The sequence below is a fragment of the Cornus florida genome, unplaced genomic scaffold, assembly GCF_030987335.1.
Source record: "Cornus florida cultivar Cherokee Brave unplaced genomic scaffold, ASM3098733v1 CherokeeBrave_3.0.0_Hap2_Chr11, whole genome shotgun sequence".
Lineage (NCBI taxonomy): Eukaryota > Viridiplantae > Streptophyta > Magnoliopsida > Cornales > Cornaceae > Cornus > Cornus florida.
The window spans coordinates 11,213,437-11,237,134 of record NW_026775581.1 but is presented as its reverse complement, the minus strand read 5'-3'; the positions used below and the strand labels follow the sequence as shown (position 1 = coordinate 11,237,134).

The window sequence follows — 23,698 nt, the reverse complement described above, 5'->3', positions numbered from 1 at the left end:
AACCATCTTTTGATCATTTGACCTACTAATCCATCATTGATTCCAAGAATACTGCTCCATTTTCCTTGGGACGATCCCTACTTACTCTAGCTACATTAATAGTTAGTAGTGGTAGAGGCATTCTATAAATTCAAACTTGGCCATATTTTATCACACTTTTGAGTGTTGGTACCGCGACACACCATTCAACAACACACACATCTTCATGCTTGTCCATGGAATTTGAGGTTGGATTGAAAATGTTTAACTTCACCTTCATGTGGCCAAATGAAATCTTCATTATCCCTGTCCTACAATTAATGTTAGCATTCACAGTATTCAAGAAAGGACGGCCAAGGATAGCAGGAATTTGGCTCTTAGGATTCAGGACTGGCTCCATGTCAATGACAACGAAATCAACCGGGAAGAAAAACTTGTCAATTTTGATTAATACATCCTCAATGATACCCTAGGGCTTTTTAATGGATCGGTCGGCTAGTTGCAATACTATCGACGTTGGTTTTAAATCACCTAAGCCCAATTGAACATAAACTGAATATGGAAGAAAATTCACACTTGCTCCTCAATTAAGAAGAGCCTAGTTAATGACATGGTCACCAATAATACAAGAAGTGGTTGGTGAACTAGGGTCTTTGAATTTTGGGAGGGTGTTGTGTTGCAAAATTGAGCTTACTTGCTCGGTCAAAATAACTTTTTTTGGTGCTTGGCTTTTATTCTTCCTCTTAATGGTGCAATGATCTTTCAAAAATTTGACATAGGCTGGAATTTGTCGTAATTGCATCCAAGAGAGGAAGATTAATTTTCACTTGCCTAAACACATCAATTATCTCATTTGCCTTACTTTGTTGTTTTTCAAGAGAGTTGGATATTTTCAAAGCATCCAAAAATAGAGCTTTGGGCTCAAAAGCATTTTCAAAATCATTCCTGGCAACATTTTCAATAATGGATTCTTTCACATGTAATGAAGGAGGACTAGGATGTGAGACGGGACGGGTGTCAACTTTTGGTTACACTAGTTCACTCTCTTAATTGTGAACACCAACTTGATTATCAATAACTCTTCCACTTCTCAAAGTGGTCACTAAATTCACATGTTCAATTGTGTGACCTTCCAAAGAGGAATTAGTCTCCACAACAAATTATTGCTTGGGTGGTGGATTCAAAGTCATCTTCCTTTTTTCTTTAGCATTCAAGGTACTGGCTATTTGCCCGACATGGGTTTCTAGCTTTGCAATCGATTGGGAATGAAAATGAAGTAATTGGGTATTTGCCTCCAAAGTACCCAAAGCGATTAGAACTTTCTCTTCAAATGCGGGACTTCTTGAATTCCCCTGAGAATATGAAGATTGATTTGAAAACTGACAGTTTGAAAATTATTTTCCTTGTGATGCTTGATAAGATGAGTGATTACCTTGGGAACCTTGGTCTTGCATTAGGGGCGGAGCATACTTGCCTTGGAAACCACTTTGGGGAGGGTTTAAGCCTTCCCCTTGGCTTTTCCAAGAGAAGTTGGATAGTTCCTTCACCCTGCATTATAATGAGTGCCATAAGGATTATTCTCTTGGTTAACAAACACGGCATTCACTTGTTCATGGTGTTCACTTTTCACATGTCCATGGGGATAATTGGAAGTAGAATGTAAAATACTAGAATAAGTTATGCAAGATTTATTGGAAGTATGATGAGTATGACTAGGGGAGGAAGACACTTGGTTCACCGAATTTTAGTTGATCAAAAATTGATCAAACCTTTGGAATAAGGATTTCACTTTACTATATCATTGAATGGTCAACTTGATACAAGCTAACATTCTTCCCTCCACCTAGATTTCTACCATTTTTAGATGATAAGGATCAATGCATTGAATTCTCACTCATGCTCGATAAGAACCATCCATAGAGGCATCAACCATTCCTTCATAATTATCTAACAACCTTTCAAAGAAAAATTGAACCAATTGCCATTTAGGAATGTCATGATGTGGACACTTCCTAAGCAAGTCATTTAAGCGCTCCTATGCCTCATAAAACATTTCCCTTTGCCCTTGAGAAAATCTTCGAATTGAAGTTCTCATTGCATTGGTCTTTGAAACTGGATAGTACTTTTTTAAGAATTCTTGTTGCATCTCTGCCCAAGAAGTTATTGAAAAAGGCTTTAAATTATTGAACCAATATTTTGCTTTATCTTTAAGGGTGAAATAGAAGAGTTTTAACCTCAAAACCTCTTCCGGCATGTTCATGTATTTCATGGTGGAACACACTTAAAGAAACTCATCCAAATGCTTGTAAGGTGCTTCATTTGGTAGCCCATGGTAATTGGGAAGCATTTTAATTGTTTGTGATTTAATTTCATAATGGTGTGCTCTAAATGGAAGTAATTGAATGCATCTTGGTGCATTATACTCATTTGGCACATAATGATATCTGAAAGCAAGAGGTGGATTCACAATCGGTGGCTCGACACGAGCACCATGATTTACTTGAACAACAGGAGGTGGGGGTAGAACAAAAATTGGCTGAAAAAATGCCCATTGGAACTTAGCCTTGTTGTTATAGAATGAAAGGTCTTGGCATGCCTAATGGTACTTGAATATGGTCACGATGTTGGTGCATATTAGGGTGAAGGATGCCTTGTTGGTCATTGTGACCAAGGTTCACCTCATGGTCTTCATTACTTTCCTCCATTGATGAAATGGAGTCACTAAAATTACCCCTTCCCCTTGGATTACGAACAATGGATTCAAGATTCAAATTAAGTGGGACAAGAGTAGGATTCAATGATCTACGACCATGCATGCACAATCAAAACAAATAACAAGTAGCAAGTAGCAAGCACTTATCCTCTGCAACAAATCAATCAACAAACCTCCACATACAATCATCCCATACTCCGATGCTTTCAATAATAAGCAAGAATGATAAATGCCTCTACATGGGCCGACGATCTATTTAGGAAATTAAAACTTGCTACCACACGAGCCAACGATTTAACTAAGAGAGAAAGTTAAAAAAGCTCACAAAAGGTCCTTGAGCAACTTCAATTTATTTTTCAATTTTTGCCTTACTTTGCTTTGCAAATTTTATTTTTATATTTTTAGCTTTTGTTTTTGCGTTGCTTAGCTTAGCTTGTTTCTTTACTTTTGAATCCTTTTATTCACTTCCTTTGCTCAATGCACCTCGCTAATCAAGAACAAACATAATAAATAACCAAAATAAAATAAAATAAAGGCAAGATCAAAAGAGTACTAATTCCTAATTTATTCCCAAAATACGACGTTGCTAATCCCAGGCAAGGGCACCAAAACTTGGTCGTGCCATCATTAAGCACTCAAATTACCACAAAAGTGGTGTGTGAAATGTAGTGTGGCCAAGTTTTAATTTATAGAATGGCATTACCACTACTAACTATTAATGTAACTAGAGTAAGAATGGATCATCCCAAGGGAAATGAGCGGTACTCCTGAAATCAATGATGGATTAGTAGGTCGAATGATCAAAAGATGGTTTGTTAGTTGAATTATACTACACTTTAAACTAAAGAAATGCAATGTAAAACAACTAAAACAATTGAGGTTAGAGGATAGGAGAGAGGAGTCTTGGAACATAGAGTTCACCACTAAGCATTACCTTCCTAGACATTCAATATTTGATGGATTAGGGGGATTGTGTGTTGTAAATGAAAGCGTGTGCCATTAATTGAAATATCAAACATGGATGGCAAAGTAAGCATACATTGTCTAGTCAATCTAGTAAATAGCACAACATATCAAATTAAACCATTAATCCTTCTATAAGTCCATAATTAATGTACACTTATTAGGTTAGAGAAATTTACCACTTGCATTCATAAGCATAGCACATTAAACAACAAGAATGGATTGTCCACATATTTAAGAAAGTAATGCAATTACATTACAGCTAAGCTAGTGACTTGAAAATTAAATAATTAAACTAAGGAGGTAGCACAATTCATTAAGAAATAAGTATGAACCATCAAATAAACCACAAGAGTAATCCATTTAAGCACCATGCCTTAACTATCACTAGATTCATAATATTAATACACATAGACATGCATCGATGTCACAAAATCTAGAAATAAACACATGAACATTCCTTCTAGCATACATAGACATATGGATAGAATGAAATGATCAATTGAAAGTATTAAACTACACAAATCATTGTAGAAACAAGATTTATATATATATAAGATATCAAAACAAGAATTACAACACAAATCCCCATTAATTACAAAATGTCAAAGTCTAGGAGGCATGCTTAGGGCTATCTCTAACCCCAAGAGATTGGTTTAGCAACTCATTGATGTTGTTATCTAACCTTCATGGGCTATCTCCATGGTAGAATTCATCCTCCTCTTCTTGTGTTCTTAGTAGAAACCCTAGATGAGTGGGAGAACTTTTCCAAATTGTAAGTTTCTCTCTCTAATCTCTTGCCAAGTTTCTCTCTCTAACCAACCTCCTTTACTCAAAATAGCAAAAATCCTTATATAAGTAGCTCAAATGTCACACCCAATGGTCAGACCTCGTGCACTAGGATCTCCAAATGATTGCACCACAAGCACACCTTTAATTTGTCTTGAATTCTATTTTGTACGTAATTTGAGGCAGTTCGATTGATCACATGGTTGCTCGAATCGATTGAACTATAGCGGCACACTTTTTGGATAAGGACAAGGCTAAGATATTTTTGGAAAAAGGACAAAAGTGGTAGCTGAGGATGAGATCAAAAGGGTTCAATCGATCGAAGGAAAAGTTGGATCGATCAAATAAGAAATTTTCCTGATGATAAGGATAAAGGGCTCGATCCATCATGGCAAGGTTGGAATGATCATAGTGTGATCAATCGTAACTTGGTTCGATCGATCCGAGAAGGCTTTTTTCACCACCTTGCTTCCACTTTGCTCCTTTCTTCCACTAGGCTTGAGATTGCTTCTTTTAATGCTCTAATTCAGCTATGGGCCTGACCCACTTCTATTTTTCAGGTGTTCGACAGTTCCAGTCATAGACTCGATTGTGCTGAGCAGAGACTATCACTCACTCTTCTGACGACGTAGGACTTCTCTCCATGGTTTAACTTTAGATGTTCTCTCAGTTTACTTTCATTTTAGTTTGGTTTTAATTAGGGGTCCACTAGAGATGGATTTTCGAATTGTTAAACTATTGGAGGGTTTTGAAATGCTAGATTTTAAGCATTTAATTTTAAAGGATTTTATTTTTTTAAAATTCATTTAACTTTTATTTATTTCTTATTTCATTTTGTATTCCGTATTCGATTAAATATTAATTATTTGATATTTCCCTCGGGTTTGGGCTTGGGCCTGATCAACCCATGTCTCAGATTCGAGGGGTATCCCAGTTGGTATCAGAGCACTCCAGGTTCAAGTGTCTGTAGGCTTATATGGTATAAGACTTCCGCGTAGCGTTTTCTCTTGATTAGTGCTTAAGTTTAGGATTCGTTGTATTCCTTTACGGTCTGTTTAAAATGTACTGATGTCTGTCTTTCTATGTTAACAGGTTGGTTAACGCTAGATGAGGACAGGACATGCAAGGAACTAGAAAGGAAAGGAGAGCGGCACATAGGCAACAATATCTCCTACGGCGTCAGCAAATGGAGGAAGAGCAGCAAAGGCTTGGGTTTCAGGATGATGGTTAGTTTCAGGAAGAGCAGGAGGAAGTTCAATAGACTCGGGATCAGGAAGGAGATCCAGAGTATCCTCCTTACATCAACGACCTCATTGCTCAGGCATAAAAACAGGCGTAACAGCTGCACTTTGGTATCAGCCACAGGTATAGCCGGTACCGATACCAACACCGGTTGTTTTGACTGATACTTAAGAGAAGGCTAGGAGTTCTTTCACAAAGGGGAGCCCACCTGAGTTCTCAGGCTCCCCTAATGTGAAAGCAGCTCACCAATGGAAACAAGACATTGAGCAACATCTTTGCATGGTTCAGTGCACAGAGGTTCAGAAGTAGATGCTTACTACTTTCAAACTAGTTGGAGATGCACTACAGTGGTGGGAGTTAGTTACCACCACAGAGGAGAGGATGTCATTGACCTATGATCAGTTTAATGCACATTTTGATGAGAAGTACTTTCCTTATGCAGTCAGGGCAGCTATGAAGACTGAGTTCCTTAATCTACAGCAGGAGAACATGACAGTGACAGAGTATGAGCAGCAATTCACGTACGTGTCTCTTTTTGCTCCAGAGGAGGTGGATACAGAGGAAAAGAAACGTAATAGTTTCATTAAGGGACTCATATGGTCTATTAAGCGAGCTACTATAGGCTGTCCAGCCTACACTACCAATGCTCAGGTAGTGGATGCTGCTTTGCAGCAGTATCAATTGACAATGGACTTCAGACAGGATCGAGGTGAGAAGTGGGGTGATAGAGACTCTGCTAATCAGTCAGCTGAGAAAGGGAATGGCAATGGACACCGATAAAATGACAAGGGCAAATTTCAGGGACAGCAGCCTTGGAAAAAGCACAAGGGTAGTTCAGATACTCACAGGAATGGGGCACCTATTCAGAGGTAGCAGAATGGGGGACCATAGGCAAGACAGGGTCAGCCACCAGCTAACCGACAAAGGAGGTCATTTGGTACTTTCCAAAGTAGTTGTTACATTTATGGAGAGTACGGTCATACTAACAGGCAGTGTACTAAATTAGGAAAGGGACAGGGACAACATATGCAGCAGGGGCAGAGGGCGCCAGTACTTCTACCCGCTCTACAGGTTCCACGGATTCAGGGACAGACTTATCTGGCTTTACCAGTACCCCGACAGCCTCAGGAACAGGCACCGCAGCAGCTACATTATGGCAGGGTGTACAACCCCATGCCACAGGATGTTCAGGCACCTCAGGCTATTGAGGGTAAGTTTCCTATTCATGGTTGTAACGACCCGGTCATTTGTCTTCCTTTCCTTTTTCCTGAAATTTTACGAATGAATTTTTTTTATTTAATTTTCCATTTTGAGCTCTGTTTCGTGTCACTTAGTGTCATCTCGAGTGCTCAAAATTGGTTTTTGAGACTCTTTCATGTGAATTGACAACTTCCTTTGAGGACCGAGTCATTTTTGCATTTTTCGTTTTTTGACACTATGCGCTATTTCGTCTTTTCCCTATTCTGTCATTTTCCCTATTTCGTCTTATCTCCGTTTGTCAGTTTTTGGCACAACCTCACTTTTCGTGCTCAGAGTTGGTTTTTGAATTCACGTGCCTTCATCTTGAGTGGTTTCCTCGAAATACGTATCTTTACTTTTGTAAGAAAGTACTCTGGTTGCTCCCGGTGCCCAAAGGGGTATGGATGCACAATTCTTTAGAATCTTTTTCATTTCTTGGAGTGTCTTTCGTAAATATCTTTTGAAGATATTTTATTTCAGGGGCATCTAAGAAAATATCTTTTGGAAGATATTTTCATTCTGGGGCAGTTTCGCAGTTAACCCTTTTTGTAAGGGCCATTATGCAATTAACGAAAGTTATTGGAAAAATGTCTTGTCTGTAGCCTGGATCCTCGTACGGGATTCATTTTCACTTTTCGTTGACTCGTAAATTCATAAAATTTCCTTCTGCTCATTTTTCTCCAGTTTAAGAGTTTTTGGACCCGGTTGCCGCCGAACTTGTTCGGGGCATAACTTTTTGCTCGGGACTCAGTTTTTGATGTTGTTTCTTCTGTTGTTCATATTTTCTCATTTTCAATCTTTTTTGTTCATGGAGTTTTTCCGTTAGAGCGCGTCTGCTCAAAATCCACTTTTTTGGACCTAGCGGGGCCCTTTCGGGGCAGTTTTTGAGACTTACTATAAATAGGATGCCCTAAAGTGAAAAATTAGATTTTCGTCATCTTCCCCACCTCTCTTGGCCGGATTTCCTAGCAGCCATGGCTGCCACTTTCTCTCTCCTCCTTTGGTCCACTTTTCCTTGGTAGAAATCCTTCGGCCTTAGCATTTATTGCTTCCCTCGACGTGCTCTACCTTTTGCCCTTATTAGAATCCATTTTCGACGGTTTTTTGAGTTTGGGTTTGGAGTCAAGTTGAGATTTTCATGGGGCTTCTTGCAGATTCTTGTTCACGGTGCTGTCCCCGACAAAACCTCTCGGTATCGTCGAATTCGGAGTTTTTTTATTTTGGTGGGCCTTTGGGATTTTCATCTCAAATTGAGGTAGGAGATGTTCTAGGTTTAAATTCTTGTTATATAGCATGCTTGTGATGCTTATACTACTTGTTTGTATGATTAAATATAAAATCTAGAGATTCTATTATTTATTTTTCTTGTACGGGATCTAATTTTTCCGGTTGCTCATGACTTGGTTTAAACATATAGCATGATTTTATATTGCCCCTTGATATGCTCATTGTCGTGTATTAAAATTGGAACATTTGAATAAGTATTAAAGATTTTATTTAATATTTATCTCAGGTGAAAGATTAATTCACCTGGTCTTAACTAGCTTGAAATTAATATGTGTTAGCATATTATATTAGACCTTAGCATGCTCTTCAACATAGTTGAATTTGAAAGTAATTGGAGGTGTTTTGAAAATTAGTAATTATTAATTAATTTGCCCCGAGTGCACTATTCACTCCATTTGAATTCTGACTTGATATTCTTGATCTACATGCCATATAGCTTCACATATATTTGATTTAGAATATTCGGTGAGGTTTTAAAACCTTTCATTTAATTAATTTCCTTGTTTAAGATTTAATCCTCATGGTGATATACAACTTGGAATTGAATTGTGGCATGCTAGAAAATTAAGATTTGGTGTGGTTGTTCACATATATTAAATTGGGATTAATTGCATGAGAATTGCAACCTTTATTTTATATTTAACTTTAGTGAAAGTTTAATTTACATAGGTGTAACTTGCATGAAATAAGCTTGTAAAGTGATATTACATTAGTCCTTGATATGTTTTCTAAGATATGTTAAATTGAGAGCATTTGGTTAAGTTTGAAAATCTAGAGATTTTAATTAAAAGAATTAATTAAAATCCATTTTGTGGTCTCATTAGCTTAATTAAGATTTTAACTTGATATTTGTATTGGCCATGACTTGTTTACTAGTATATATTAATTGTGGACCATTTGAAGTTGGTTTAGAACCTTGGTAATTAAATTAGCATGATTTAATTAGAGTTCTACTTTGTTGTTCCAATAACCTAATTGAGTTTTAGAATGGATATAGGTGATGACCATGATATGTTCTTTAATATGTATTAATTTGAGGTTATTTGGAATTAAATTAGAGTCTAGGGAATTTAATTATTTTTATTTAATTAAATTCTATCGAATTGAGTCATGGATTTAATTGTGTTTGAAAATCGTTTCTATATCAAAATTCTAGACATGGACTTGTTGTATATTCATTTGGTTATGTTTTGAGCATTGGATAACATAGTTGCTATGTTTATACTCATGAGAATATGTTTTCCTTATTGAATATATTGTTGCCTTGTGTAATGATTTGCACATTTCGTATTTAACATCATTCATGCATAGCGTGTAACGAATCGCACACTGAAGATTTGACATTCATCACATCATATTAGTTGTGGACTTAGAGCATGTATTGTATAGGTTTCCAAATTTGGTTGTGTTTGATAGATAGTTGATTATTTTGCATATTCTTGTTGATATATACGTTGTTGCACAACTTGTTGATTTTGGAAACTTGGGGATGTCGTTGTTTGGCTATGGCTAGGACGTGGTTCTAGTACGGGGGATAGTTCCTCTATATAGTCTAGTGCGCACATAGGGAGGTTACCCATAGGCTAGTAACCCTAAAGTAACTATGTTGTCGGTCTGATCCGGCGTGATATCCGAGTATCCACTTTGTTTGACTTCGCATTTCATTTTCAAGTTAATAACTAGATGATGCTGTAACTTGTTGTTCCTTATTTGTCGTTCCATTTTAAGTTACATGATGTTAACTTTGCGAAATTGTGCTTTATGCATTGTATTCGAAGTCCCAATGTTGGTTAAATTACATCGATATTGAAAATTGTGTTTTGACGTTCTAACATAGCTTAGGATTAATCCTATTGATTCATTTAGAACTTAGACGTTAGGTGGCATGAACCACCACTGTTATTTTGTGCTTTAGATTCTAAGTTGATGGCTTTGAGAACTTATACCTTATTGCATTGTATAACATGCTCTTTTGTTGTTGAATTGCATGGATAATGTGATTCTTGTTAACTTGTATTCAAATATCCTTTTGTCATGTTATATGGATTACTCTAGACCTAGTTCAATTGTATTGAAAATGCAATTCATGTTAATCTATGCTCAAGCATTCTTCTTATCGTGTTCTTTAGATTATCCCAACCATGATTCGTTTCATACACGTATGTATATCATGATTCTTGTGCTTAGACTCTAAGGTAGCTTAGGATGCTTCCCGAGTCTCACTTGGACATAGACGTTAGGTGGCATGAACCCCTTTAACATGCTTCACCTTAAGGTGATAAATTTGTAAAATGCTAGGTCGATGCATGCTCATCTCCTACGAGTAGCTTTATGTTACTCACCCCTACGATACTGGGGCATATTTCAGGTACGAAGACTTTGTTCGTGACGCCTAACATTCCTTGGATGTCGTGTAGCTTTCAAGTTTCCATTTCATGCAAATGTTAGCATGAAATGTCATTTTGTAGACTTATATGTCAAAATATGTATATTTGATTCCATATATGTAATGTGTACTTAAGTACACTCCTTTCAATGTATTTAATATGTATGAGCTGAGGCCGGAGGCCAATGACCATTATATTGTATTCTTTGTACTTTTTAACTTCCCCAATGACCATTATATTGTATTCTTTGTACTTTTTAACTTCATGAAATATTGTGAAAATCTTGAAAAATCGCAAGTCATTGCTTCACCAAGGTTGCATCGGGTGTGGGAATTATGTTTTCATTCTTTCATAGGATTTTATAAATCATGTTTGAAGTGTAGCCAAGGGCCAAATGGTCATTTGATCCCCGTTTTGTATTTTTGGATTCTGAGTTTTCATTTCAAGTTCCATTTTTGCCTTTTTGCCCGTTGGGGGGTCAGATTTTGTATTGGTGGTATTTTTAAGTCATGGACCATTGTAGCACGTCCAAATAGGTAAGTTACGTTTGTGTGCATGGTCGTTTCCGGACAAAACCTTATCGTTTGTGTTTTGAGCCTCTTGTGAATTCATTTCGCACTTTTTTTGCATATTCTGATCTAGGGGCCTTGTAAACTTTTCACGGTGGTTTTATTTTCTTCTTTTAACATGGTTGAATAGAAAACATGATTCTAGGGGGGGTTTCTTTTCCATGTTTTTCCAGAAAATGTCGTCATGATATCGGAAATCGCTTACAAAGTTTAGCTCTCAGTTTTTCAATTTAGTAGCTTTTTGGACCTTTATGACCAGATTTCATGGAGGGGCATTTCGGGTATTCTACATTGCGTTTTTTTTTTAATTCTCTCGCGAGTCACGTGGAAAACTCAATTTTGAGGGGGTTTCTTCTCTGTGTTTTCGCAAAACAATTCATCTAGGCCTCCAAATTCAGCCTCTGTTCTGGATTTTTCTGAAAAATAACCCCACAGTAGCTTTATGGGCTACTGCTGCCAGCCATGGTGCACTCAGCACGCGCGCGGCGTGCATGGGCCCGCGCATGGGCGTGCGCATGGGGCTGTCATGGCCCTTCGTCGGGCCGCCGCGATGTCAACTCTTCTTTTGGGCTTTTCTCCTTCGTCTGTACTCCAATTCAAGTGAATTTTTTTTGAACTTGACTAATTTTTTGTTGTCTTTCCAACGATGTGCTCGGTTGTAACCAGTTCTTCCTAGATAATTACCAGTTTACCCTTTTTGCCTTAAGTGCTCGTTTTTCTTCTTCATGCCGTTTCTCCTTCGTCCGGACTCTGAATCATGCGATTCTTGAGTCCATCTTGATTAGTTTTTCTTTGTCCTTCCAGTGGTGTGCTCAGTGTCACCCGAATCTACAGTTTTTAAAAATGACTATTTTGCCCCTGGGGGCTTATTTGTTATATTTTCGATCTTTTGCTTCCGCATTAGTTCTTGTTGAGTTCCACGACCTCATAGAAGGTCACTTTGACTTCTTAGAGTCTTCTTTTCTGTTTTCGCTTCCGCATTCGGATCCGTTATCGGATCATCCTCACGGTTCATCACAGGATACGCTGGCTTAAAAACCAGGGTCGTCACAGGTGGTATCAGAGCGTCCGGGTTCAAATACCTTGGACGACGGGTTTTGGGTGCATATCATACTCATGTTGTTTTGCTTTGATGTGTCATTTATAACTTGATAACATGCCTTCTTTGATAACATGTCTTGTATGATAAGATGTTCACATGCTTAGGTGTTTTGAAACATCTATTATTTGTTAAGCATACTTTTTGTGTATATATGCTCTTGATAACATGTTTTGATTTGATAACATGTCTGTTTGCTTATGTGTCACCTTGAGTAGATAGTCCATTGCTATGTTGCATGATAACTACTTCCTTTATGTCAGGTTTTGACATTATCTCATAGGATTTTTCGTATTCCTTGGATGCATTCTATTTTCAAGAGTTTCTTCCTTGGATAGGAGAAATTCATTCTGTAAGGACCCATGTCAGGAACCTTCTTATCTGTTTTGTTGATACGAGTAAGGCTCATGTGAGTGTAGAATCGTAGTTCTTGTCTGGTGGACTGAGACGTGGGACAGGGAGGCACCGTTTCATTTCCTTTTCCTTCGTGGCTTCTAGATCTAAGGCCTTAAGCGTAATGGTGCCAGTGTCATTGTTATCAGATTTTTGGGATTAGCTACCCCAACTCTCGCAGATGCCTGGTTTCCGTAGTGCCTTTGGTAATGATCATTTTCGACATTGATGTCATTAGTATCGAAAAGTTCCCTTCTGGGGCATATTACGAACTAGTGCCTTATACTGTCATGCTACCTTGCTGATGAGTAAGTGTGGGCGGGTTTTGGTCACTGTTTGTACTGCCTTGTCACTCTCTTCTTCTATCATGTTTCAACATTTCGTTGTCTTGGGATTCTCTCGGTAGTTGACGTTGAGTAAACGTGCCGATTCGTATAAGGTGTTGCCTCAGTTCTTGGTTTCGCGTTCCTTCAGTTGATCTTTAGACTTCAAGATTTGTCCTTCAGTGCATTGTGAGTTGTCCTTTGATTTGACATTTTGTTCTGTCATTATTCTGTTCTCTCTGGTGTGTTCCCAATTTCGGGGACAAAATTCCTTTAAGGAGGGTAGGTTGTAACGACCCGGTCATTTGCCTTCCTTTCCTTTTTCCTGAATTTTTACGAATGAATTTTTTTCATTTAATTTTCCTTTCTGAGCTCTGTTTCGTGTCGCTTAGTGTCATCTCGAGTGCTCGAAATTGGTTTCTGAGACTCTTTCATGTGTATTGACAACTTCCTTTGAGGACCGAGTCATTTTCGCATTTTTCATTTTTTGACACTATGCGTTATTTCGTCTTTTCCCTATTCTGTCATTTTCCCTATTTCGTCTTATCTCCGTTTGTCAGTTTTTGGCACAACCTCACTTTTCCTGCTCGGATTTGATTTTTGAATTCACGTGCCTTCATCTTGAGTGGTTTCCTTGAAATATGTATCTTTACTTTTGCAAGAAAGTACTCTGGTTGCTCCCGGTGTCCACAGGGGTATGGATGCTCAATTCTTTAAAATCTTTTTCATTTCTTGGGGTGTTTTTCGTAAATATCTTTTGAAGATATTTTATTTCAGGGGCATCTAAGAAAATATCTTTTGGAAGATATTTTCATTCTAGAGCAGTTTCGCAGTTAACCCTTTTTGTAAGGGCCATTGTGCAATTAATTGAATTTATTGCAAAAATGTCTCGTCTGGAGCCCGGATCCTCGTACTGGATTCATTTTCACTTTTCGTTGACTCTTAAATTCATAGAATTTCCTTCTGGTCATTTTTCTCCAGTTTCAGAGTTTTTGGACCCGATTGTCGCCGAACTTGTTCGGGCCATAACTTTCTGCTCCGGACTCAGTTTTTGACGCTGTTTCTTTCGTTATCCATATTTTCTCATTTTCAATCTTTTTTGTTCATGGAGTTTTCCCGTTTGAGTGCGTCTGCTCAAAATCCACTTTTTCGGACCCGACGGGTCCCTTTCGGGGCAGTTTTTGAGACTTACTATAAATAGGATGCCCTAAAGTGAAAAATCAGATTTTGGTCATCTTCCCCACCTCTCTTGGCCGAATTTCCTAGCAGGCATGGCTGCCACTTTCTCTCTCCTCCTTTGGTCCACTTTTCCTTGGTAGAAATCCTTCGACCTTAGCATTTATTTCTTCCCTCGACGTGCTCTAACTTTTGCCCTTATTAGAATTCATTTTCGATGATTTTTTGAGTTCGGGTTTGGAGTCAAGTTGAGATTTTCATGGGGCTTCTTGGGGATTCTTGTTCACGGTGTTGTCCCCGACAAAACCTCTCGGTATCGTCGAATTAGGAGCACTTTTATTTTGGTGGGCCTTTGGGAATTTTCATCTCAAATTGAGGTAGGAGATGTTCTAGGTTTAAATTCTTCTTATATAGCATGCTTGTGATGCTTATATTACTTGTTTGCATGATTAAATATAAAATCTAGAGATTTTATTATTTATTATTCTTGTACGGGATCTAATTTTTTCGGTTGCTCATGACATGGTTTAAACATGTAGCATGATTTTATATTGCCCCTTGATATGCTCATTGTCATGTATTAAAATTGGAACATTTAAATAAGTATTAAAGATTTTATTTAATATTTATCTTAGGTTAAAGATTAATTCACATGGCCTTAACTAGTTTGAAATTAATATGTGTTAGGATATTATATTAGGCCTTAGCATGCTCTTCAACATAGTTGAATTTGAAAGTAATTAGAGGTGTTTCGAAAATTAGTAATTATTAATTAATTTGATTAATTAATTTGCCCCGAGTGCAATATTCACTCCATTTGAATTCTGACTTGATATTCTTGATCTACATACCATATAGCTTCACATATATTTGATTTAGAATATTCGGTGAGGTTTTGAAACCTTTCATTTAATTAATTTCCTTTGTTTAAGATTTAATCCTCATGGTGATATACAACTTGGAATTGAATTGTGGCATGCTAGAAAATTAAGTTTTGGTGTGGTTGTTCACATATATTAAATTGGGATTAATTGCATGAGAATTGCAACCTTTATTTTATATTTAACTTTAGTGAAAGTTTAATTTACATAAGTGTAACTTGCGTGAAATAAGCTCGTAATGTGATATTACATTAGTCCTTGGCATGTTCTCTAAGATATGTTAAATTGAGAGCATTTGGTTAAGTTTGAAAATCTAGAGATTTTAATTAAAAGAATTAATTAAAATCTATTTTGTGGTCCCATTAGCTTAATTAAGATTTTAATTTGATATTTGTATTGGTCATGACTTGTTTACTAGTATATATTAATTGTGGACCATTTGAAGTTGCTTTAGAACCTTGGTAATTAAATTAGCATGACATAATTAGAGTTCTACTTTGTTGTTCCAATAACCTAATTGAGCTTTAGAATGGACATAGGTGATGACCATGACATGTTATTTAATATGTATTAATTTGAGGTTATTTGGAATTGAATTAGAATGTAGGGAATTTAATTATTTTTATTTAATTAAATTCTATCGAATTGAGCCATGGATTTAATTGTGTTTGAAAGTCGTTTCTATATCAAAATCCTAGTCATGGACTTGTTGTATATTCATTTGGTTATGTTTTGAGCATTGGATAACATAGTTGCTATGTTTATATTCATGAGAATATGTTTTCCTTGTTGAATATATTGTTGCCTTGTGTAATGATTTGCACATTTCGTATTTAACATCATTCATGCATAGCGTGTATCGAATCACACACTGAAGATTCGACATTCATCACATCATATTAGTTGTGAACTTAGAGCATGTATTGTATAGGTTTCCAAATTTGGTTGTGCTTGGTAGATAGTTGATTATCTTGCATATTCCTACTGATAAATGCGTTGTTGCACAACTTGTTGATTTTGGAAACTTGGTGACGTCGTTATTTGGCTATGGCTAGGACATGGTTCTAGTACGGGGGATAGTCCCTCTATATAGTCTAGTGCGCACATAGGGAGGTTACCCATAGGCTAGTAACCCTAGAGTAACTATGTTGTCAGTCTAATCCGGCGTGATGTCCAAGTATCCACTTTGTTTGACTTCGCATTTCATTTTCAAGTTTATAGCTAGATGATGTTGTAACTTGTTGTTCCATATTTGTTGTTCCATTTTAAGTTACATGATGTTAACTTTGCGAAATTGTGCTTTATGCGTTGTATTGGAAGTCCCAATGTTGGTTAAATTACATCGATATTGAAAATTGTGTTTTGACGTTATAACATAGCTTAGGATTGATCCTATTGATTTATTTAGAACTTAAATGTTAGGTGGCATGAACGACCACTATTATTTTGTGCTTTAGATTCTGAGTTGATGGCTTTGAGAACTTATACCTTATTGCATTGTATAACATGCTCTTTTGTTATTGAATTGCATGAATAATGTGATTCTTGTTAACTTGTATTCAAATATGCTTTTGTCATGTTATATGGATTACTCTAGACCTAGTTCAATTGTATTGAAAATGTAATTCATGTTAATCTATGCTCAAGCATTTTTCTTGTCGTGTTCTTTAGATTATCCCAACCATGATTCGTTTCATACACGTATGTATATCATGATTCTTGTTGCTTAGACTCTAAGGTAGCTTAGGATGCTTCCCTAGTCTCACTTGGACATAGACGTTAGGTGGCATGAACCCCTTTAACATGCTTCACCTTAAGGTGATAAATTTGTAAAATGCTAGGTCGATGCATGCTCATCTCCTAAGAGTAGCTTTATATTACTCACCCCTACGATACTGGGGCATATTTAAGGTAAGAAGACTTGGTTCATGACGCCCAGCATTCCTTGGATGTCGTGTAGCTTTCAAGTTTCCATTTCGTGCAAATGTTAGTATGAAATGTCATTTTGTAGACTTTTATGTCAAAATATGTATATTTGATTCCATGTATGTAATGTGTACTTAAGTACACTCCTTTCAATGTATTTGATATGTATGAGATGAGGCCGGAGGCCAATGACCATTATATTGTATTCTATGTACTTTTTAACTTCATGAAATATTGTGAAAATCTTAAAAAATCGCAAGTCATTGCTTCACCATGGTTACATCGGGGGTGGGAATTCCATTTTCATTCTTTCATAGGCTCTTATAAATCATGTTTGAAGTGTGGCCAAGGGCCAAACGGTCATTTGATCCCATTTTGTATTTTTGGATTCCGAGTTTTCATTCCAAGTTCCATTTTTGCCTTTTTGCCCGTTGGGGGGTCGGATTTTGTATCGGTAGTATTTTTAAGTCGTGGACCATTGTAGCACGTCCAAATAAGTAAGTTACGTTTGCGTGCATGGTCATTTCTGGGCAAAACCTTATCGTTTGTGTTTTGAGCCTCTTGTGAATTCATTTCGCACTTTTTTTGCATATTCTGATTTAGGGGCATTGTAGACTTTTCACGATGGTTTTATTTTCTTATTTCAATATGGTTGAATATAAAACATGATTTTAGGTGGGGTTTCTTTTCCGTGTTTTTCCAGCAAATGTCGTCTTGATATCGGAAATCGCTTACGAAGTTCAACTCTCAGTTTTTCACTTTAACAGCTTTTTGGACCTCCGTGACCAGATTTCATGGAGGGGCATTTCGGGTATTCTACATTCCATTTTTTTTGAATTCTTTCATGAGTCACGTAGAAAACTCAATTTTGAGGGGGGTTTCTTCTCTGTGTTTTTGCAAAACAATTCATCTAGGCCTCCAAATTCAGCCTCGGTTCTGGATTTTTCTGAAAAATAACCTCATAACAGCTTTATGGCCTGCTGCTGCCAGCCATGGTGCACTCAGCGCGCGTGGGGCATGCATGGGCATGCGCATGGGCGTGCGCATGGGGCTGTCATGGCCCCTCATCGGACCGCCGCGACGTCAACTCTTCTTTTGGGCTTTTCTCCTTCGTCCGGACTCCGATTCAAGTGAATTTTTTTTTGAACTTGACTAATTTTTCGCTAACTTTCCAACGATGTACTCGGTTGCACCCAGTTATTCTTGGATAATTACCAGTTTGCCCTTTTTGCCTTAAGTGTTCGTTTTTCTTCGTTATTCCGTTTCTCCTTCGTCCGGACTCCGAATCATGCGATTCTTGAGTCCATTTTGATTAGTTTTTCGTTGTCCTTCCAGTAGTGTGCTCAGTGGTAGCCGAATCTATAATTTTCAAAAATGACTATTTTGCCCCTGGGGGCTTATTTGTCATATTTTTGATCTTTTGCTTCCGCATCAGTTCTTGTTGAGTTCCACGACCTCATGGAAGGTCACTTTGACTTCTTAGAATCTTGTTTTCTGTTTCGCTTCCGCATTCGGATCCGTTATCGGATCATCCTCACGGTTCATTATTGGACACGCTGGCCTAAAAACTATGGCCGTCACAATGGTTTATTAGGACATGTTTTATTTGGTAAAGGTGCTACACACTAATTTGTACCTAGATCTTTTGTTGCTCTACCTGGGATGATGACGCGGGTATGCGATAGACCTAAAGGTATTTCTACACATTTGGGCAATACAGCCATTTTATATGAGAGTGATGGGCCTGTGACACTAAATATTGGTAGACTCAGATTTCTAGCCAATCTACTGGTCTTGGGCATGCACACTTACGATGTGATACTTTGGATGGATTGGTTATCTCACTACCATACCCAACTTAATTGTTATGATAGGTCTGTTGTGTTTACCATACCTGGTCAGGTTCTGTACATCGTCGCTATGCCACGTTCTAACGGGGTTAATAGCACTTATTTATTTCATGTGGAAGAGGAAATAGAAGAGAAGGTTACTGTGTCATTGGATTGCATACCAATTGTACAGGACTTTCCGGATGTTTTTCAGGAGATTCTAGGGTTGCCACCTAGTCGAGAGATCGATTTTGTGATTGACTTAGCTCCAGGCACTATGCCTATTGCTAGAGCACCATACAGGATGGCACTAGTGGAGATGAGAGAGCTAAGGGATCAAATTTAGCAATTACTCAGCCAGGGTTTTATTCGTAGGAGTACGTCACCCTAGGGAGCACCAGTACTATTTGTGAAGAAGAAGGATCGTTCACTTCGCCTGTGTATAGATTATAGGGAGTTGAACAAGGTTACTATTCGTAACAAGTATCCTCTACCCAGGATTGATGATCTTTTTAATCAGTTGTAGGGAGCTATATACTTCTCTAAAATTAATCTACATTCTAGGTATCATCAACTTTGGGTTAGGGAGCAGGATGTTCCTAGGACAGCATTTCTCACGAGATATGGTTCTTATGAGTTTCGTGTCATGCCGTTTGGATTGACGAACGCACCAGCAGTCTTCATGGATTTGATTAACAGGGTCTTCAGGGCTTATTTAGATCAGTTTGTCATTGTCTTCATTGATGTTATTCTGATTTATTCTAAGTCAGAGGACGATCATGCAAGACATCTTCGTATAGTGTTGCACACGCTTCGTGAGCACCAGTTCTGGGTCACGTGGTGTCAGAAAGGGGAATAGTGGTACATCCAGCCAAGGTTTCAGTAATGGTTGAGTGGGGACAGCCTACTTCACCTACCGAGATTCAGAGTTTCCTCGGATTAGCAGGATATTATCGTAGGTTCTTCCAGGGGTTCTCCAAGATAACAGGACCACTCACTCATCTGACTAAAAAGGGTGTACGGTTTATGTGGGATAAACACTGTCAGCGAGCTTTTGATGAGCTAAAGACTAACTTGACTTCTGCACCGGTTTTGTCTACTCCACAGAGCACGATTGAGTATCTTTTCTACACAGATGCTTCTTTGCAAGGTCTTAAATGTGTTTTGATGTAGGAGGAGTGACCAATTTCATATGAATCTTGTAAGGTTAAGCCTCATGAGCTTAATTATCCAACACATGATTTGAAATTAGCAGCAGTGGCCTTTGCCTTACGTATTTGGAGGCATTATCGGTTAAGCGAGTCCTTCAAATTATTTAGTGACCACAAGAGTTTGCAGTAGTTGTTCACTCAGTAGGAGCTGAATATGAGACAACGCAGATGGTTGGAGTTTGTGAAGGATTATCATTTATCTATACAGTACCATCCAGAGAAAGCGAATGTGGTGGTAGATTCACTCTCTCGTCAATCCGATGCTAGTATTTCTGCTTTATTCACTACTGAGTGGAATGCGTTATAGATGGTGGATTGGTTGTCGGATGTTTTTAAGGCTTACATGGTAGTTACACCTTCTATCGTTAGCAAAGTCTTGAAGGCACAACTCATGGATTAATAGTGCATTGACAAAATTGCAGAGATAACTTCTGGGGAGGTTCCATTTTACTATGTTGGGACTGATAGAGGTTTAAGGTACATGGGACGTTTAGTGGTACCTTCTGCTGACAATTTGAGGAAGGATGTGATGACTGAGACTCATCATTCTGAGTTTTTTGTTCATTCAGGAGGCGACAAGATGTATCAGGATATGAAGCGGCAGTTTTGGTGGGTAGGTATGAAGAGGGACATTGCTCTTTTTGTTCCTCAGTGTAGTACTTGTCAGATGGTCAAGATTAATCATCAAAGGCCGCGAGGAGCTCTACAGCCACTACCGATAGTAGAGTGGAAATAGGAGAGCATTTCTATGGATTTTATGGAGGGGTTGCCTAATTCTTTTAAGGGTCACAATTCTATTTGGGTTATTGTGGATAGATTGACTAAATCAACTCATTTCTTGCCTATTTGCATTGACTTCACATCAGAGCAGTTGGCGAGACTTTACATTACAGAGATAGTAAAGTTACATGGCATTCCGTTGTCTATTATATCGGATAGGGATTCGAGCCTTGTGTCAATATTTTTGAAAGAGTTTCAGCAAACTTTGGGTACAGAATTACGCCTTAGCACTGCTTATCATCCTCAGACAGATGGTCTGACCGAGTGCGTTAATCAGATCTTGGAGGATATGCTTTGTTCGAGTGTTCTTGATTTTAAGGGCCACTGGGAGGATTATTTGCCACTTGTGGAGTTCACATATAATAATAGTTTTCAGAAGACTATTGGTATGGCACCATTTAAGGCTTTATATGGCCGACTGTGTTGGTCACCTGTTTGTTGGATGGAGGTTGGAGGGAGTAGATTTTTGGGTCTTGAGTTCATTAAGGATACCTCTGAGAAGATTGCTCTTATTAGAGATCGCATGCGCACTGCCTAGAGTAGGCAGAAGATGTGACGGCCCAAGTTTTTCAACCCGATGTGTCAGTGATGAACCAAAAGATGACCCGATAACGGATCCGAAGTGCGGAAGCAAAAGACAAAACAATGGTCTCTAGAGATACAACATGGCTCTAAGACACCATTATGACCCTCAATGAGGTCATGGAACCCAAAGGAATCAAATGCGGAAGCAACGTTTCAAAAACGAACAAGAATGAACCTAGGGGCGAAATTGTCATTTCTAGCTTAAAAGTGGGTATCACCAAGCACACCATTGGAAAGACAATGATAAATTAATGAATTTAGACTTAAGAATCACTTGATTTGGAGTCCAGATGAATAAGATATGGCTAACGGAAGAAGAAGGGCCAAAACGGTCAAAAAGTACCAACCCAAGAACATCTAACTGGTTAGATGGCCTATCTTATGACGACCCTGGTTTTTAGGCCAGCGTGTCCTGTGATGAACCGTAAGGATGATCCGATAACGGATCCGAATGCGGAAGCGAAGACAGAAAACAAGACTCTCAGAAGTCAAAGTGACCTTCCATGAGGTCGGGGAACTCAACAAGAACTGATGCGGAAGCAAAAGATCAAAAATATGACAAAGAAGGCCCCAGGGGCAAAATAGTCATTTCTGAAAACTATAGATTCGGGTGCCACCGAGCACACCTTTGGAAGGACAACAAAAAACTAATCAAGATGGACTCAAGAATCGCATGATTCGGGGTCCAGACGAAGGAGAAACGGTATGACGAAGAAAAATGAGCACTTAAGGAAAAAAGGGTAAACTGGTAATTATCCAGGAAGAACCTGGTGCAACCGAGCACACCGTTGGAAAGACAGTGAAAAATTAGTCGAGTTCAAAAAAAAAATCACTTGAATTGGAGTCCGGACGAAGGAGAAAAGCCCAAAAGAAGAATTGACGTCGCGGCGGCCTGACGAGGGGGGCCATGACAGCCCCCATGCACGCCCATGCACACGCCCATGCACGCCGTGCACGCGCTGGGCGCACACACGGCTGCCAGCAGTCCAAAAGCTGCTATGGGGTCATTTTTCAGAAAAATCCAGAACAGAGGCTGGATTTGGAGGCCTAGATGAATTTTTTTACAAAAAAACAGAGAAGAAACCCCCTTCAAAATTGAGTTTTCTATGTGACACGCTAGAGAATTAAAAAAAAAAAAACTCAATGTAAAATGCCCAAAATACCCTCCCAAGAAATCTGGTCCAGAGGGTCGAAGAAGCTGCTAAATAGAAAACTGAAAGCTGAACTTCGTAAGCGATTTCGGATGCCAAGACGACATTTTCTGGAAAAACACTAAAAAGAAACCCCCCCTAAAATCATGTTTTCTATTCAACCATGTTGAAAGAAGGAAATAAAATGGAATTGAAAAGTCTAGAATACCCCTAGATCAGAATATGCAACGAAAACACAAAATGAAATCGTAGGAGCCTCAAAACACAAACGATAAGGTTTTGCCTGGAAACGACCATGCATGCAAACGTAACATACCTATTTGGACGTGTTACAATGGTCCATGACTTAAAAATATAACCGATGCAAAATCCGACCCCCTAACGGGCAAAAAGGCAAAAATGGACTTGGAATGGAAAACATGGAATCCAAAAATACAAAACGGGATCAAATGACAGTTTGGCCCTTGGCCACACTTCAAACATGATTTATGAGACCCTATGAAAGAATGAGAATGGAATTCCCACACCCGATGCAACCATGGTGAAGCAATGACTTGCGATTTTTCAAGGTTCTCATAACATTTCATGAAGTTAAAAAGTTGCATAGAATACAATATACATGTCATTGGCCTCTGGCCTCATCTCATACATATCAAATACATTGAAAGGAGTGTACTTAAGTACACATTACATACATGGAATCAAATATACATATTTTGACATATAAGCCTACAAAATGACATTTTATGCTAACATTTGCATGAAATGGAAACTTGAAAGCTACACGACATCCAAGGAATGCTAGGCGTCACGAACCAAGTCTTCGTACCTGAAATATGCCCCAGTATCGTAGGGGTGAGTAACATAAAGCTACTCGTAGGAGATGAGCATGCATTGACCTAGCATTTTACAAATTTATCACCTTAAGGTGAACATATGTTAAAGGGGCTCATGCCACCTAACGTCTATGTCCAAGTGAGACTCGAGGAGCATCTTAAGCTACCTTAGAGTCTAAGCAACAAGAATCATGATATACATACGTGTATGAAATGAATCATGGTTGGGATAATCCAAAGAACACGACAAGAATAATGCTTGAGCATAGATTAATATGAATTGCATTTTCAATACAATTGAACTAGGTCTAGAGTAATCCATACAACATGACAAAAGGAT

The 23,698-nt window shown here is 38.2% G+C and overlaps 1 pseudogene; it reads left to right on the top strand.

The window, feature by feature from the left end:
* Nucleotides 1-1,970: 1,970 nt before the first annotated feature.
* Nucleotides 1,971-2,069, top strand: LOC132287338 (small nucleolar RNA R71; annotated as a pseudogene).
* The last annotated feature ends 21,629 nt before the right edge of the window (nucleotides 2,070-23,698 follow it).